Here is a 19,139-nt window from a genome sequence, read left to right on the forward strand (position 1 = left end):
TTACCGCATGAGAAAGTGCCCGGAGACTGGTTAGGTAGTGAAGGATTTTTATAATGACTCTGGGTTGAGCGATCTTTAAGAGATTTGGCACGTCTGTAAGTAATTTGTGGTTGCTTCTCGACATATGTAGTGGCAATTGGATCTGCCAATAGGAGTGGCAATACTTTTCTATGATTAGTCTCACTTGTTTATGCTGTTTGGTATAGGCAGTGATAATTCTAACAGTCTGGAACTCATTTTTAGTAGTTTTCTTGTGTATCAAGGTATCTCTGATGTGGGTCTTAGCTCTGTTAAATGCTTTCTTAAGGATACTATGAGTATAGCCTCTTTCTCTTAGACGGCCATAAAGGAGATTTGCTTCATCTTGGAAGTCACTATCTCTACTGCAGTTACGTCGCAGTCTTAAGTATTGACTATAAGGGATACTATTAATCAATGATCTAGGATGGGAGCTTGAGGCATACAATAAAGCATTACTCGCTGATGGTTTTCTATATAAAATAGTGCCAAGTGAGCCATCATGTTCTACAAATATTTGAATGTCCAGAAAGCTGACAGTTTTATGGTCACAGGACATGGTGAACTTCAAATTGTATGTATTGTCACTGATAATGGTCATGAATTCAGTAAGTTCTTGCAGAGAGCCCGCCCATATCAGAAAAATATCATCTATGTACCGATGAAAAATCATCACAAGATCCAGATATTTTTTTATGTCATCCCTTGCAAAGAGGTTCCTCTCCCATCCCCCCAGGTACAGGTTGACACATGATGGGGCACAGAGAGTCCCCATCGCAACCCCCTGCACCTGGAGGTAGTGGGAGGAGCCAAACATGAAAACGTTCCTTGCGAGGATGAATTTCAACAGTTCAAGTATGAATTCGTTATATGAGTCAGCCATATGACCACGTTCCTGTAGATGTTCAGCTATAACTTTTAACCCCATATCATGTGGGATAGCATTATAGAGACTTTCCAAATCAATAGTGACAAGCCATGCATTTTTAGGGACTGTAATACCATCACTCAATGGCGTGGCCATAGGCTTCGATAAGACAATGATATTCATAGTGAGGGAGCATCTTGCTGACCCGGAGGGAAGGTTCCTTTTTTATAAAGGGGAAATTGTTTAACATGGAATGTACCTTTGCAAGTATTTACTCCCCAAATAGGGACCCAGATAGATTCCCAAGGGGAACATTGAAAAAACTTTTAAAAAGGGTAAACTTATAATAGCAGGTGATCTAAACCTGAGTATAGATCCATGGGTAGTCAGGGAGCTCTTCTCGTTATACAGCTCAAGGACAAAGGGCAATAAAAAAATTGCTATTTGACCTTCAGCTGATAGATGCATGGAGGATAGACATCCAGGGAAACAGGACTACACTTTTTACTCACCAGTTCATGGGTCATTCTCAAGGATCGACTATGTGCTATTAGAACATCAATTGGTACCATGCCTTGTTAACCACTTCAGCCCCGGACCTTTATGCTGCATAAGGACCAGAGGACTTTTTCCAATTTGGCACTGCGTCGCTTTAACTGATAATTGCGCGGTCATGCAATGCTGTACCCAAATGAAATTTGCGTCCTTTTCTTCACACAAATAGAGCTTTCTTTTTATGGTATTTGATCACCTCTGCCATTTTTATTTTTTGCGCTATAAACGGAAAAATACCGAAAATTTTGAAAAAAAATGATATTTTCTACTTTTTGTTATAAAAAAAATCCAATAAACTCAATTTTAGTCATACATTTAGGCCAAAATGTATTCGACCACATGTCTTTAGTAAAAAAAATGTCAATAAGCGTATGTTTATTGGTTTGCGCAAAAGTTATAGCGTCTACAAACTAGGGTACATTTTCTGGAATTTACACAGCTTTTAGTTTATGACTGCCTATGTCATTTCTTGAGGTGCTAAAATGGCAGGGCAGTACAAACCCCCCCCAAATGACCCCATTTTAGAAAGTAGACACCCCAAGGAAATTGCTGAGAGGCATGTTGAACCCATTGAATATTTATTTTTTTTGTCCCAAGTGATTGAATAATGACAAAAAAAAAAAAAAAATTTACAAAAAGTTGTCACTAAATGATATATTGCTCACACAGGCCATGGGCCTATGTAGAATTGCACCCCAAAATGCATTCAGCTGCTTCTCCTGAGTACGGGGATACCACATGTGTGGGACTTTTTGGGAGCCTATCCGCGTACGGGGCCCCGAAAACCAATCACTGCCTTCAGGATTTCTAAGGGCATACGTTTTTGATTTCACTCCTCACTACCTATCACAGTTTTGAAGGCCATAAAATGCCCAGATGGCACAAACCCCCCCCCCCCAAATGACCCCATTTTGGAAAGTAGACACCCCAAGCTATTTGCTGAGAGGCATGTTGAGTCCATGGAATATTTTATTTTTTGACACAAGTTGCGGGAAAGTGACAATTTTTTTTTTTTTTTGCACAAAGTTGTCACTAAATGATATATTGCTCAAACATGCCATGGGCATGTGTGGAATTACACCCCAAAATACATTCTGCTGCTTCTCCTGAGTAGGGGGATACCACATGTTTAGGACTTTTTGGGAGCCTAGCCGCGTACGGGGCCCCGAAAACCAAGCACCGCCTTTAGGATTTCTAAGGGCATACATTTTTGATTTCACTCCTCACTACCTATCACAGTTTTGAAGGCCATAAAATGCCAAGATGGCACAAACCCCCCCCAAATGATCCCATTTTGGAAAGTAGACATCCCAAGCTATTTGCTGAGAGGCATGTTGAGTCCATGGAATATTTTATTTTTTGACACAAGTTGCTGGAAAGTGACACATTTTTTTTTTTTGCACAAAGTTGTCACTAAATGATATATTTCTCACACAGGCCATGGGCATATGTGGAATTGCACCCCAAAATACATTTAGCTGCTTCTCCTGAGTATGAAGATACCACATGTGTGGGACTTTTTGGGAGCCTAGCCGCATACGGGGCCCCGAAAACCAAGCACCTCCTTCAGGATTTCTAAGGGAGTAAAGTTGTGATTTCACTCCTCACTACCTATCCTAGTTTTGAAGGCCATAAAATGCCCAGATGGCACAAAACCCCCCCAAATGACCCCATTTTGGAAAGTAGACACCCTAAGCTATTTGCTGAGAGGCATGTTGAGTCCATGGAATATTTTATATTTTGACACAAGTTGCGGGAAAGTGACAATTTTTTTTTTGCACAAAGTTGTCACTAAATGATATATTGCTCAAACATGCCATGGGCATATGTGGAATTACACCCCAAAATATATTCTGCTGCTTCTCCTGAGTACGGGGATACCACATGTGTGGGACTTTTTGGGAGCCTAGCTTCATACGGGGCCCCGAAATCCAATCACCGCCTTCAGGATTTCTAAGGGCGTAAATTTTTGATTTCACTCCTCACTACCTATCACAGTTTCGAAGGCCATAAAATGCCAAGATAGCACAAAACCCCCCAAAATGACCCCATTTTGGAAAGTAGACACCAAAAGCTATTTGCTGAGAGGCATGGTGAGTATTTTGCAGCTCTCATTTGTTTTTGAAAATGAAGAAAGACAAGAAAAATGTATTTTTTTTTCTTTATTCAATTTTCAAAAGTTTGTGACAGAAAGTGAGGTCTGCAAAATACTCACTATACCTCTCAGCAAAAAGCTTGGGGGTGTCTATTTTCCAAAATGGGGTCATTTGGGGGGGGGGGGGGTTGTGGCATCTGGGCATTCCATGGCCTCCGAAACTGTGATAGGCAGTGAAGAGTGAAATCAATCAAAATTTACGCCCTTAGAAAGCCTGAAGGTGGTGCTTGGTTTTCGGGGTCCTGTACGCGGCTAGGCTCCCAAAAAGTCTCACACATGTGGTATCCCCGTACTCAGGAGAAGCAACAGAATTTATTTTGGGGTGTAATTTCACATATCCCCATGGCATGTTTGAGAAATATATCATTTAGTGACAACTTTGTGCATTAAAAAAAAAAAAATGTGTCTTTTTCCCGCAACTTGCGTCACAATATAAAATATTCCATGGACTCGACATGCCTCTCAGCAAATAGCTTGGGGTGTCTACTTTCCAAAATGGGGTCATTTGGGGGGGGGGGTTTGAACTGTCCTGGCATTTTATGCACAACATTTAGAAGCTTATGTCACACATCACCCACTCTTCTAACCACTTGAAGACAAAGCCCTTTCTGACACTTTTTGTTTACATGAAAAAATTATTTTTTTTTGCAAGAAAATTACTTTGAACCCCCAAACATTATATATTTTTTTAAAGCAAATGCCCTACAGATTAAAATGGTGGGTGTTTCATTTTTTTTTTCACACAGTAATTGCGCAGCGATTTTTCAAACGCATTTTTGGGGGAAAAAACACACTTTTTAAAATTTTAATGCACTAAAACACACTATATTGCCCAAATGTTTGATAAAATAAAAAAGATGATCTTAGGCTGAGTACATGGATACCAAACATGACATGCTTTAAAATTGCGCACAAACGTGCAGTGGCGACAAACTAAATACATTTTTAAAAGCCTTTAAAAGCCTTTACAGGTTACCACTTTAGATTTACAGAGGAGGTCTACTGCTAAAATTACTGCCCTCGATCTGACCTTCGCGGTGACACCTCACATGCATGGTGCAATTGCTGTTTACATTTGACGCCAGACTGACGCTTGCGTTCGCCTTTGCGCGAGAGCAGGGGGGGACAGGGGTGCTTTTTTATTTTTTTTTCTTTATTATTTTTTTGATTTTTTTATCTTATTTTTAAACTGTTCCTTTCATTTTTATGTTTTTAAATCATTTTTATTGTTATCTCAGGGAATGTAAATATCCCCTATGATAGCAATAGGTAGTGACAGGTACTCTTTTTTTAAAAAATTGGGGTCTATTAGACCCTAGATCTCTCCTCTGCCCTCAAAGCATCTGAGCACACCAAGATCGGTGTGATAAAATGCTTTCCCAATTTCCCAATGGCGCTGTTTACATCCGGCGAAATCTAAGTCATGAAATGCTCGTAGCTTCCGGTTTCCTAGGCCATAGAGATGTTTGGAGCCACTCTGGTCTCTGATCAGCTCTATGGTCAGCTGGCTGAATCGCCGGCTGCATTCTCAGGTTCCCTGTTGGGACAGGAGAGCCAGAGAAAAACATGGAAGACGGTGGGGGGGGGGTCATTCCCTCCCATTGCTTGTAAAAGCAGTCTAGAGGCTAATTAGCCGCTAGGATTGCTTTTACATGAAAGCCGACCGCTGGCTGAAAAGAATGATACCAAGATGATACCTAAACCTGCAGGCATCATTCTGGTATAACCACCCAAAGTCCAGCAACATACCAGTACGTTGCTGGTCCTTGTTGGGCTTATATTGTAAACTTGGGGCTGAACGAAAAAAAGATATTGATCGGTGGGTATGCCCACCATTAGCATACCTCCCTTCATCCACCCACTTCTATTGATGGGCATACATGCACCATTTATATATGCCGAAGCATGGGGGCAGCCTCCCACAAAAGGCAGGAGCAAATCGCTGCCCCCACGCTTCGGCATATATGCTGAAGTATGTAACTGTGGTGGTGAAATCACCTCCGACAGCGCTGGAGTCACGGCTTTATATATCGTGGGAGCAAACGCTGTTGCTGTCAAGATAAATAAATCCGCGCTGCAACTGAATGGCGTACCTGCTAAACAAATGATGGTTAACAATAAAACAAAGTAACATTACAGTATAACAGTAAGACTTACCATACCTGCAAAGCAAATGCAAAAAAAAAACATAGTAAAAAATAAAACATTTAACGTAACCTGTGCCTAAAATATATATATGCCAAAGCATGGGGGCATCCTCCCACAAAAGGCAGGAGCAAATCGCTCCTCCACCCACTGCTGCCCCCACGCTTCGGCATATATGCTGAAGTATGTAACTGTGGTGGTGAAATCACCTCCGACAGCGCTGGAGTCACGGCTTTATGTATCATGGGAACAAACGCTGTTGCTGTCAAGATAAATAAATCCGCTCTGCAGCTGAATGGCGTACCTGAAAACGAAAAAGTGGTTAACAATAAAACAAAGTATAAAAAAATTGCATACCTATAAAGCAAACATGATAAAAACATAACAATAAAACATTGCAGTATAGAATACAATAAAAAAGAGCAGAACAATAGAGAGAGAACAATAAAACAACAACTATTTTTGTTTTTTTTATTTTATATTTTTTTTGTGTTTTTTTTTTTTTTAACATTTTTTTGTTTGTTTTTTTTACACTTTTTTTTGTAACTTTAACTTTTTTAACTGGTACCAGGTTTGGGTCTCTCAAAATGCGATGGTATCTTGGGAGACCCTGTGAAAGTGTGTCCTAGTCTGTGCAGTGCTGTACCCTACGCTAATACTCCACTAGTGTATGGTAGCGTTCAAAACATTCACCCATGCAAAGACCAGGATTGTCAGGACAGGAGGGACAATAATACCGGGTGTCACGCCTAAATCCGCGCTTGCTACAGACACTACATCTTTTTTGGGGGGCTCGTTGGGTAGGGGTACTCGGGAGGACATATAAAAAATGCCTCTCATGCAGCCGGCTTACTGCATTTGGTTGGGGAAGGTGAGGTGGAGCACCGTCTGGATACAGAAGGGCTCTGACGATCTCTTCCTGGAATTTAAGGAAGGATCCAGTCCGTCCTGAAGCTCTGTATAACACATGAGCATTCAGCAAAGCCAATTGAAATAAATAAACAGACACATTTTTGTACCAGCGTCTGGCCTTATGGGCAACTAGGTACGGCGCCAACATCTGGTCGTTGAGGTCCACCCCTCTCATATTTTGGTTATATTCATGGACACAGAGGGGTTTCTCCACAACACCAGTCACCGTAGGAATTTGGACCGTCGTATCTGCATGAAGGTAGATAAGAACGAATACATTCTTATTGTCCCTCCACTTCATAGCGAGCAAGTTATTACACTTCAAGCAGGCTCTCTCCCCCAGCCTAAGACGGGAATCTACAAGCCGCTGGGGAAAGCCCCGGTGATTAGGTCGCACGGTGCCACATGCTTCAATCTGTTGATCAAAAAGGTGACTAAAAAGTGGCACGCTCGTGTAATAATTGTCCACGTACAAGTGGTACCCCTTTCCGAATAAGGGTGACACCAAGTCCCACACCATCTTGCCAGCGCTTCCTATGTAGTCAGGACAGTTTGTCGGCTCTACGTGACTATCTTTGGCCTCGTAAACCATAAAACTACATGTATAGCCTGTGGCCCTGTCACAGAGCTTATACATCTTGACCCGTATCTGGCACGCTTGCTGGGAAGGTACTGTTTGAATGACAAGCGGCCAGAAAATTTAATCAGGGACTCATCAACGCAGACAACTTGATGGGGAGTAAAGAAGTCTGCAAAACGTTGGTTGAAGTGGTTTACAAGAGGCCGAATTTTGTAGAGCCAATCGTATCCAGGGTCTCCACGAGGACGACAGAGTTCATTGTCGTTGAAGTGCATGAACCGCAAAATCTGCTCGTATCGTGCCCTGGCCATGGAGGCAGAGAACACGGGCGCATGGTAAATTGGGTCAGTGGACCAATATGACCGCAACTTACTCTTTTTATTCAAGCCCATGTTGAGGGAAAGGCCCAGAAAGATCTTAAATTCGGAGACCATAATTGGTCTCCAATCTCTGGCAAGGGAGGACTGGGGAATAGTGGCGATGTGTTGACCAGCGTACAAATTGCTTTGGTCCGCAATAGATCTATAGAGATCTTCTGTGAAAAACAGCGAAAAAAAATCCAGTGGCGTAAAATCAACTGTTTCCACCTGAATTCCGGGTTGGCCAGTGAATGGGGGAAGTACGGGTGCTGCAGAAGTGGTGGGTTCCCAATTCGGTGCTTGCCACCTCACCAGCTTGAACTGCACTTATGGGACTCGCCACGTCACCAAGTGTTACTGCAGTGCTGGATGTATGACCAGGGTGTACTAGGCCGCTGGTGCTTGCCAGTTCACCAGAAGGAATAGCGGCACTAGTACTTCTCTGCTCCATACGAGAGCCCTGCGGTTCTTGCACTTCAAGGACAGAAGAAGAAGATTGGGGTCTGGTACGCCTGACCTTAGCAGGGACCAAAACTCCGTCGTCAGAGCTATCTGTCATGGAGCCGCTGTCCTCTACAGGATCGTATTCTGAGCCTGAATCTGACAGATGAGTGACTTCCTCTTCACTATCTGTCATGCTCAGAAACGTGTAGGCCTCTTCACTAGTGTACCTTCGATTTGCCATTTTGGGCTCTAAATTTAGGGGTACACTAGTGAGACTCACAGGCAAAAAAGCTCCTGACTGTTAGCGACTGTATAAAAACGCTACCAAAAAACTGTTAGCGATCGCAGGGATCAGGCCTGACTCTGCGAACGCTGCAGTTATGTGTGCTTAGTGTTTTGTAAGTGTCAGTGATCGATCGATACTGCACTTGGGTGGGCTGGGCTGGGCTGGGCCGAGGGGCAAAACGCAGGTGCTAGCAGGTATCTGGGCTGATCCCGCTAACACTGCGTTTATGGGAATAGAAAAGTAGAAAAAAAACTGCGCTGTAAACCAAAGATTATATATATAAAGCAGCAATCCCAACAAAAAACATCAATTGTAAATAAACATAAGAAAAATAAAAGGTTGCGCTAATGCTAGTAGTGCTTAATGTAAAATCCACAGTGCAAAAGGTTTATACCGTGATCATACATAACAAATAAATAAATATAAAGATAAACCAATGTGCAAAACATATGGTAATGGTGAAAGAAAACAGTCCCATCCAATGAGGCATCAAAAAAGTATCATAGTGAGTTTGGATCACCAAAAAATAAAAAATAAAAGTCCAAGTGACAATGGGTATATTTCTGTAATAGTGAAAAGAGGTCCACCACCAGAGAATAGAAGGGGTTACTTCTTACCAGAAGGCCATGACCCCCCACCACAGAGGGTCACAGCAAGCAGAAAACTTTAAAAGCCAAAGGATGAGAACTGTCAGCGGTGTCCACCAGAGGTCATCTCAACATCAGCCACACCAACGAACCCATTTAAAAGGTATCATGGAATATAGAAGGGGCTCACATAGTGTAAAACTGATAAAATTTATTGAAATGTGATAAAAAATAAATGAACACTTACAAACGTAATAGATAAAACAGCCTTAAGTCCGGCTCCGTGGCCACCGGAGCTCGGACAAACCCGTCCTACTGGAATAAGCTCGCTCGGGGGTGACGTCAGCGCCCCTGGAAGACGTGATGATGTCACGAAACGCGTAGGGCGGAGCCAGACGACGCGCTGACGTCACCCCCGAGCGAGCTTATTCCAGTAGGACGGGTTTGTCCGAGCTCCGGTGGCCACGGAGCCGGACTTAAGGCTGTTTTATCTATTATGTTTGTAAGTGTTCATTTATTTTTTATCACATTTCAATAAATTTTATCAGTTTTACACTATGTGAGCCCCTTCTATATTCCATGATACCTTTGATATGGGTTCGTTGGTGTGGCTGATGTTGAGATGACCTCTGGTGGACACCGCTGGCAGTTCTCATCCTTTGGCTTTTAAAGTTTTCTGCTTGCTGTGACCCTCTGTGGTGGGGGGTCATGGCCTTCTGGTAAGAAGTAACCCCTTCTATTCTCTGGTGGTGGACCTCTTTTCGCTATTACAGAAATATACCCATTGTCACTTGGACTTTTATTTTTAATTTTTTGGTGATCCAAACTCACTATGATACTTTTTTGATGCCTCATTGGATGGGACTGTTTTCTTTCACCATTACCATATGTTTTGCACATTGGTTTATCTTTATATTTATTTATTTGTTATGTATGATCACGGTATAAACCTTTTGCACTGTGGATTTTACATTAAGCACTACTAGCATTAGCGCAACCTTTTATTTTTCTTGCGTTTATGGGAACCCTAAACTGCTGGGGAGTATAGATCTGATCGGATCAGATATCGATCCGTTCAGATACTATAGCACTAAGGGAGGTATATGCTGCGTGCGTGGGTGTTAGTGGTACTGGCGCTAACCTGACGCTGCCTGGGGCGACGCAGACCTTATCTGATCCTGAAAACGTAACTTATATCACCGCCGGGCAATTAGGGGGTTAAACCTTTATAAGGTAATAAACGGCGGGTGCCCTAAAACTATAATAAACTACAAAAAACAAACTAACCAACCAGCGTCACCCGTAACACTTATACGGTGATCGCTGGTGAAAGGGTTAACTAGGGGGCAATCAGGGGGTTAAAACCTTTAGTTGGTAGTATATGGGGGTCCCTGTCGCTATAAAACACTGACAGCGAACCTATATACTTACCTCCCTAACTAGCGTCACCTGTGTCACTAATACAGCGATCAGAAAAACGATCGCTTAGCGACACTGGCGATGGGGGGTTATCACGGGGTTAACCTTTATTAGGGGGGTTAGGGGGGTACCCTGGACCTAAAGGGGGGTACCCCAGACCTAAAGGGGGCTAACCTAACTGCCCTAACACTTATAACTGTCACAAACTGACACCAATGCAAAAAAAAAAACTGCTATTGGTGTCAGTGTGACAGGGGGTACAGGGGGGTGATCGAGGGGTGATCGGGGGGTGAAGGGGGGTGACAAGTGTGCCTGGCGTGTTCTACTGGAAGTGTAGTGTTGGTGTAACTTACTTGATGTCTTCTCTCCTCGGCGCCGGATCGAAAAGACCGGCTCAAGGAGGAATGACATCACTTCCTGTGCCTCTGTTTACATTACAGAGGCACAGGAAGGATTTTCATTCGCCGGGAGCGATCGGGAGGGGGTGGCCATGAATGGATGGCCTCCCCCTCACCTCTCATCGCCCGGGAAAAGATGACGACCGCCTCTGGCACCGGGGGGGGTCCGATCGGACCCCCCGCCCGCGGGAAGGCAATCACGTACCAGGTACGTGATTTTGCCTGCCCGTGCCATTCTGCTGACGTACATCAGCGTGAGGCGGTCGTCAAGTGGTTAAAGCAATTACTCTTTCTGACCATGCCCCAGTTGCAATCCAATTAGAAATATCAGGTGATCTCCCAGTGGGAAAAAAATGGAAGTTGAATAATTCCCTTATTCAGGACCCTGAAATCATTAAGAGGATTGAGCAGGAGCTGGAGGCCTTTTTCAATGTCAATGATACAGTAGAAACCCCTAGGTCAATTTTGTGGGAATCACATAAGGCCTCTATAAGGGGAATATTAATAGGGATCGGAGCAGGAAAAATAAAGAAAGGGGAAAGAAAATTACCCTCCTATATAGAGAGATACATGAATTAGAACAAAGAACGAGACCTAAAGGTATCCCAGAGAGGCAAGAATTAATAGTAAAAAAGGAGGAGTTAAAGGAATTACAACAGGAGAGAAAATGTGCTTTCCATATAGTAAATAAGGAAAGGTACCAATGGGGTAACAAATCTGGGAAATGGTTGGCTAGAGGAGTAAAGGAAAAAAAAAATAGGTCCTTTATCCTTAAATTTAAAAACAATAAGGGACAGATGGTATACTCTTCTCCTGAAATAGCTAGCATATTTCATTCATATTATAGTTCTTTATATAATGTGAGCCAGAGAGGGGAAATGGAGGGAAGCAGGAGACTGAAGCTCAGGAGTATCTGCGGGGCCTAGACCTTCCCAGGGTATCTAAGGAGAAGCTTGAACAACTTGAAGCTCCAATTGCGCAAGAAGAGGCGGGAATAGCAATAAAGAACATGGCTCTGGGAAAGAGCCTGGGCCCCGATGAATACTCTATTCTGTACTAGATTTCAAGCGTTTTTGGTCCCTAAGCTATGCAACTATTTGAACGCATTAGCAGAAGGAGAGACCCTCTGGAAGGAGTCATATAACCCTTATTCTAAAAGAAGGGAAAGATTCAGCATCCCCAGAGAGCTATAGACCAATATCACTGTTAAACACAGAGATTAGGATCTTTGCTAAAATAATAGCAGAAAGATTGAAACCTCTGTTACCAAGTTGGATCCATAACGACCAGGTAGGGTTTGTGACAGGGAGAGAGGGGAGGGATAATTCCCTGAAATCTATGTTCCTGAAATGCAGCAAGAGGGAGGGAAGCCCCAGTTGCACTGCTGTCAATAGATGCCGAAAAGGCCTTTGACAGGGTGGACTGAGGTTTTATGTTTGAAACATTAAGACATCTGGGTGTGGGTGAGAGGATGTTGCGATGGATATCGGCTTTCTACCACCACCCAACGGCTAAAATTAGAATAAATAGGAATCTGTCTTCTCCCCTTGAATTATTTAATGGGACAAGGCAGAGGTGCCCCCTTTCTCCAATGCTGTTCATAATAGCATTGGAACCTTTACTAGCTGCTATTCATAAAAATCTGGATATTAAAGGGGTGAGAATAGGGGAAAGGGAGTTTAGCATAGCCGCGTATGCAGACAATTTACTTTTCTATATTACTAACCCCAGGACAACAATCCCAATAGTTCTAGAGGAGCTGAACCGATATGGAAAACTGACAAATTTTAAAATAAATATGTCCAAATTCAAGATTTTGAATATAACTACACAAAGGGAAGAGCAACAGGCAATCCAACCCAAATTCCCCTTTGTATAGTGCAAGGAGGAGTTGGGCTTTTTGGGTATAAAGTTGACGGCTTTCCTGGGGACTATGTTTTTTAAGGCTAATTATATCCCAATGCCTAATAAGATTAAGAAACAATTGAATATCTTGAGACATAAACCTCTTACATGGGTAGGGAGAATAAATGCATTAAAGATGAATATATTAGGGATGCCCGCTCTCCCCGGCTTTATTTGCCTTAGCCATTGAGCCCATAGCTATTGCTTTAAGGGCATCCACAGAAGTTAAAGCCCTTCGGGTAGGTGGCATTCGTGAATGCACGGCCTTATATGCAGATGATATACTCCTCTTTTTAGAAGATCTTGGACCTTCATTGGAGGCAGTATTTGAAATTTTAGGCACATTCGCAAAATTCTCAGGTCTATGGGTAAATTGGGAAAAGTCCAATATCATGGCTATTGACGATGGAGCTCAGGCACGGGCATCTCCTTCGGTTCCAATAGCCTGGGTCTCTGAAATTAAATATTTAGGTGTACGTATATCTCCCAAAGTTACAGATTACTTGACACATTTACCACTCTCCTTAATTGGTAGGGTGAATCTCCTTTAAATTAAGATTCTACCAGTGTTCTTGTACCTCTTGCGCAACACTCCTATTTGGATTCCATGCTCTTTCTTTCGGCGCGCAAACAGCCCGTTCAGTTCATTTTTGTGGAGTTCTGGACATCCTAGAGTAGGCCTTCGCACATTGCAAGAACCCTATGGACAGGGAGGTTTGGCTTTACCTGACCTGTTCAAATACTTAATTGCAGGGCAGATGGTTTTTGCTAGGTGTTGGTTGGTGAGAGATGATGGGGATGCAGCGACTGTACTGGAGGCTGCCTTGGTAGGATCCTATGAGGGTCTTGGTTTCCTGCTATATAGAGGACCACAGACAAGGGCACCCTTGATCGGCTCCATGCGTGCTACTATTCGGGCATGGGACAGGGCAGGGGTGCTAATGCATACTGACACAGAGGCGTGGTCACCAGATACACCGTTGTGGTTTAATCCCAAATTAGCCCATTTTAGTGAAATACCAGATCCAATTATATGGGCCAGAGTTGGTATAAAACAACTAAAAAATATAGTGGGGGAAGGGAAACTACTCTCTTTTAACCAACTAAAAGATAGGCATAACCTCCCGAACTGGTACTTCTTTCGCTATTTGCAGTTGCGGCATGCTTTTGTCACGCAATTTGGCACAGGCACGATGGTGCTCCAGTCCTCACCTCTGGAACAGTTGCTCTGTGATGAATCTGTACAAAAGACACTGTCAGCCACTTATAAAGAGTTATTTGCTGAAAGGCCTCTAGCACTCAACAAATGTAGAGAGAAGTGGAGCTCCCTAGTACCCAATTTCCAAAGAGATGACTGGGACGATATGTGGGATCACCCTTTTTGGGTCCTAGTCTCGGCGCGTGATCGGTATATTCAATTTAAAATACTTCACAGTGTGCACTATACCCCAGCCAGACTTGCCAGCATCTATGGCCTGGATGATGCAATCTGTTGGCGTTGTACCGCAGTAGGGGCATATTTCGACCATGTATTTTGGCAGTGTGGGCAGATACAGGAATTTTGGACAGGGGTTACCAAAACCATTCAGGGATTGCTCTCTCTGCCTGTTCCCATGACAATATCAGTATGTTTGTTGGGCCTGTTGGAGGAAATAGCTCCACTAAGGGCACAGTGGACCATGCTTTCCCTCACGTTGTTTTATGCACGCAAAGCTATCCTTTTATACTGGAAAAAACCTGAGGCCCCATCCTTAGCTTTCTGGAAAGGTATAGTGAATAAAGTATTACCGTTGTATAAGGCAACATATTTAAGCAGAGGGTGCCCAAAAAAATTTGAGATGATATGGCAATGCTGGCTCTCCTCGGATGCTACTCTATAAGTTACTGTATAACTGATGAACTGCACGTCGCATGAAAGGAATTTACAATAATTGAAGAGGCCTGACAGGCTTAATAGCAACTAGATGTTTGTAGTCACTGCTTGGATTCTACCTATGTTGACATTGTTAAACCAATCTAAGTATGCTGAAAGGGCAAGAAATTGTGTTAGAATGTCTGGAATTTTTGGGGCATTGCACAATAGGGAAGAGGGAGGGGGGAGGGGAGCTTATTATTGGGGTTTTGTTATTGTTGTTATTAAAGCAAAATGTGAATAAAAAGAATTTTCAAAAAAAAAAAGATGAATATATTACCAATGCTGATATACATTTTTCAAATGATTCCAATAACACTTCCTCAGGATTATTTCAGGAGATTAAAATCATTGGCACTAAAATACATATGGGCAAACAATTGCCCTAGGATTGCATATGCAACACTGGTAAAAGAGAAAGAGATGGGGGGGGGGGGGGGGGGTTAGCAGCACCAGATTTTAAAAAATACTACCAGGCGATCTTTATTTCCCGGTTCACAGACTAGATTTACAATAAAGAAGGGAAAAGCTGGGTAAATATAGAGATTTCACAAAGTAAAGTAGATATAGGGGAGATGGTTTGGATACCACTACAATATTGAGATTTAGGTTCTAGCACAAATCCACTAACTAGAAACACTTTGAAGATATAGGGATGGATTGGGTAGATTATATCAGTGGGATCATAACTCCCCATTACTGTCTATATTAGGCACAAATTACTTTAAGCCAGGGAAAGAAGAACACATATATTTTACCAGATGGGCAGAAAAGGAGGAAATATTATTGCAAGATGTGCTGAAAGGAAATAGATTATACACCTACGCAGAAATTACACACAAATGGGGAAATAAACCATTAGATAAATGGAGGTATACACAACTACAGCATTTTAAACAATCATTACCACAACCACTACGGGGAAAAGGACAAATGAGGTTAATTGAGAAATTGCTCGGCTCCCCCTCAAGTCTAAACCGAAGTATATCTAAAATATATAAAATTCTGATTAAGGAAATAGAACATGAATACCCATCTTATCTGGGGAAATGGGAAGAGGAAATAGGACTCCTTAGAGATGAGGAACACGGGAAAAAAATAGCTTGCTTCTCTTCAAGGGATGTCAGGACCAGTGGCGGCTGGTGCTCAAAGTTTTTTTGGGGGCGCAAACAAACTGAAAAATACTGAATCCCCCCCATCAATTGCAGCCTCACTGTGCCCATCAAATGCAGCCATTGTGCCCATCAAATGCAGCCACTGTGCCCACCAATTGCAGCTATTGTGCCCATCAAATGCAGCCACTGTGCCCATCATATGCAGCCATTATGTCCATCATATGCAGCCATGTGTGCCCATCATATGCAGCCACTGTGCCCATCATATGCAGCCATTATGCCCATCATATGCAGCCACGTGGCAGTGACCTCCACTCCAGCGTGTGTCTCCTCCACTCCTTTTCCTAAGTGCCAGGCATCCAATAAGGTGGCCTGGCGCTTTGGCCAATCAGGAAACAGGTCTGATGCCCTGCCTCCTGATTGGCGGGGAGGAAGGTTAGTGTGAAAATATCAAAAATTAATTCGCTATCGTCACACAATTGGGTGGGATCAGGGTGCACTCTCTGCGCCCCGAGCCCACCCTATTTTGAAGACTATTAGAGCCTCTGGCTCTAATCAGGTGCTTCAAAAAGTACCACCCCCTCCCGCCCCTGCCATAGGAATCCATGCGTCTGGCGTCCGGCATCCTGCATTGCACCCACAATGCACGGGCCACCACTGGTCAGGACAATGGAAATGTGTTATAAACTACTGGCAAGGTGGTATGTGACCCCCCAAAGGGCACACAGGTATGGAGCAGAGAGCCCTCCAACTTGCTGGAGGGGCTGTGATACCCCGGGGACCTTTGCGCATCTTTGGTGGAAATGCATAAAAATACAACCCTACTGGGAGGGAATTATAGGAGCAATTTATCAAATAACGGGAGAACGGATTCGTAAAGACCCCTGGGCATGTTTATTTCACAATACAAGAAAAGCGGTCTCCCAATATAAAAACACCCTAGCCCCATATCTCCTAAACGCAGCAAAAAGCTTGATCCTGAGTCTATGGAGAACCCACCGAAGATGAAGGAGTGGGTAGCAAGGGTGGAATGGGTGAGATCCATGGAGGAAACAATACACACAGTAGAGGACTCACTGGGGATATATCATAACGTATGGAGAAATTGGATGGAGTTTAACCACTTCCCGCCCGCCCTATAGCGGATTGACATCCGGGAAGTGGTTCCGTTATCCTGACTGGGCGTCATATGACGTCCAGCAGGATAACATGCCGCCGCGCGCCCGGGGGCGCGCATCGCGGTGATCGGTGGAGCGGTGTGTCAGCCTGACACACAGCTACATCGATCTTGGTAAAGAGCCTCCGGCGGAGGCTCTTTACCACGTGATCAGCCGTGTCCAATCACGGCTGATCACGCTGTCAATGGGAAGAGCCGTTGATCGGCTTTTCCTCACTCGCGTCTGACAGACGCGAGTAGAGGAGAGCCGATTGGCGGTTCTCCTGACAGGGGGGGTCTGCGCTGGTTGTTTATCAATCATCACCATAGTTTGTAGGCGCGATAACTTTTGCACAACAATATACTCCTATTGCGTTTTTTTTACCAAAAATATGTAGAAGAATATATATTGGCCTAAACTGATGAATGAATTAGTTTTTTTTAATATATTTTTTTTGGATATGTATTATAGCAAAAAGTAAAAATAAAAAAATTTTTCAAAATTGTCGCTCTTTGTTTGTTTATAGCGCAAATAATAAAAACCACAGAGGTGATCAAATACCACCAAAAGAAAGCTCTATTTGTGGGAAAAAAAGGTAAAGAAATGCACAGCTTTGCCATCTTCAACCCGGAGCCACGGCGGGAAACAACATACTACACTGAGCCCACACCGAGTCAAATGATTTCCTCTGCCTCTGGGTCTCCACTGAGTAATTTTGCATTTTTATAATGAAACTCGTCCTGGGCCCGAGCCTCCCGCAGGACCAAGTCCCGATCCCGGAAATGCTTTAACTTAAAGAAAAATGTTTGTGGCAGTGCACCTGGAGGACCCCTATTGGCTGGTATCTGATGGGCTTGCTCCACAGAGAAGAAGGAGGAAAAAAACGGCATTAGGTGGGAGCTTCGGAAGCAATTCCTCAGTAAAAGCTGTAGGTTTAGAGCCCTCGGCCCCCTCATGTAGGCCCAGTATGTGTAAGTTGTTCCTCTGGTTGTGATTTTAAGCATCTTCTGCCAGACTCTACAGGGCCTTTACCTTTGCCTTTAAAGTGTGGAGATCAGCATTATGGTCGCAAAGGGTATCCTCAGCCGAGGAGACTCGATGCTCCACTTTAGTCACCCGCTGAAATCCAAATCCTTTAGAATGAAGCCCATATTGGTTTGCAAGCGATCAATTTGGGCCATGAGGGTGGTTTGGCAGGTAGCTATAACCTGCATGACGGCCTCCAGACCCTCCGCCCCCTCCCCAGTCGGAGAGCTCTGCTCCTCTGTCTGGGTAGCCATGCTGCTAGTAATGGTGCTGGGAGCCTAATTTCCCACCAATTCAGGAGGATCCACCAAAGCGCCCGTGCATCGTGGGTGGTGGTTGACTCTTATCCCTCATCATACTACGAGAACACCGCTGAGGCCGGGGAGGGGGGGGTTTCGGGCAGTTCCAGGGTGGGGAACAATTACTGTACCCGAACAAAGAAGGATAAATGGTCGTGCAGAGCTCCACTACCGCACGCCTTCTCCCAGCGCCACCTTGGAAACACCCCCAGATACACTGCAATTTAGATATATTTTTTACATCTATTCAATGCATTCACCAGCAAGCTGGTAATAGGGGGTGCACTGCTCTTTCTTGTATTTATGGTTATGAACACGGTTTGGAGTACGAGTTGTAGTTTTTCACATATGTGGAGGTTGATTTACTAAAGGCAAAATATACTGTGCACTTTCTCTAGATCTGAGGGGAAGCTCTGAAATGAATGAAAGCTATGCTGATTTCTATCATCCAGTCATGTGCAAGCAAAAATGCTGTTTTTTTATTTTTCTTGCATTTGATTGAGTATTCTTTGCAAAGTGAAGCTTTACCTCATTTACTAAATTCTGGAGCAACTGCACTTGCAATGCACAGTATACAGTATTTGCCTTTAGTAAATCAGCCCCATAGTATTTTATATAACACTAAAGTCAAATTTTCTATGTGCTGCAGGTGCTTACACTATATTTGAACTTGTTATTACATATTTACAATATCAAAACATTTTTTCTGTTACTTGAAAGTATTGGGCCTCATTTACACTAGTGGTCTTGCATTTAGATTTCATCTGGGAAATATAAAATGTATGCTTTCGAGATCGCTTTTTACTGCATTTAGATGTTTCTGCTATAAACAGTTTTAGCCATATTTAGTAAGGTTTAAATGCCTTTAGCTGCATTTAGAGCTTCTAATTTAACCCAAGACGCACAGGATTTTTCTTTCTGTCCTTGTCCCTAGCCTATTGGGATTCGGGAAGATTTCTTTTCAACTTCTGTCCTGTTTTCACTGCAGCAAAAAAACTG

Source organism: Aquarana catesbeiana, linkage group LG11 (assembly GCF_042186555.1).
Source record: "Aquarana catesbeiana isolate 2022-GZ linkage group LG11, ASM4218655v1, whole genome shotgun sequence".
NCBI classification, from domain to species: Eukaryota; Metazoa; Chordata; class Amphibia; order Anura; family Ranidae; genus Aquarana; species Aquarana catesbeiana.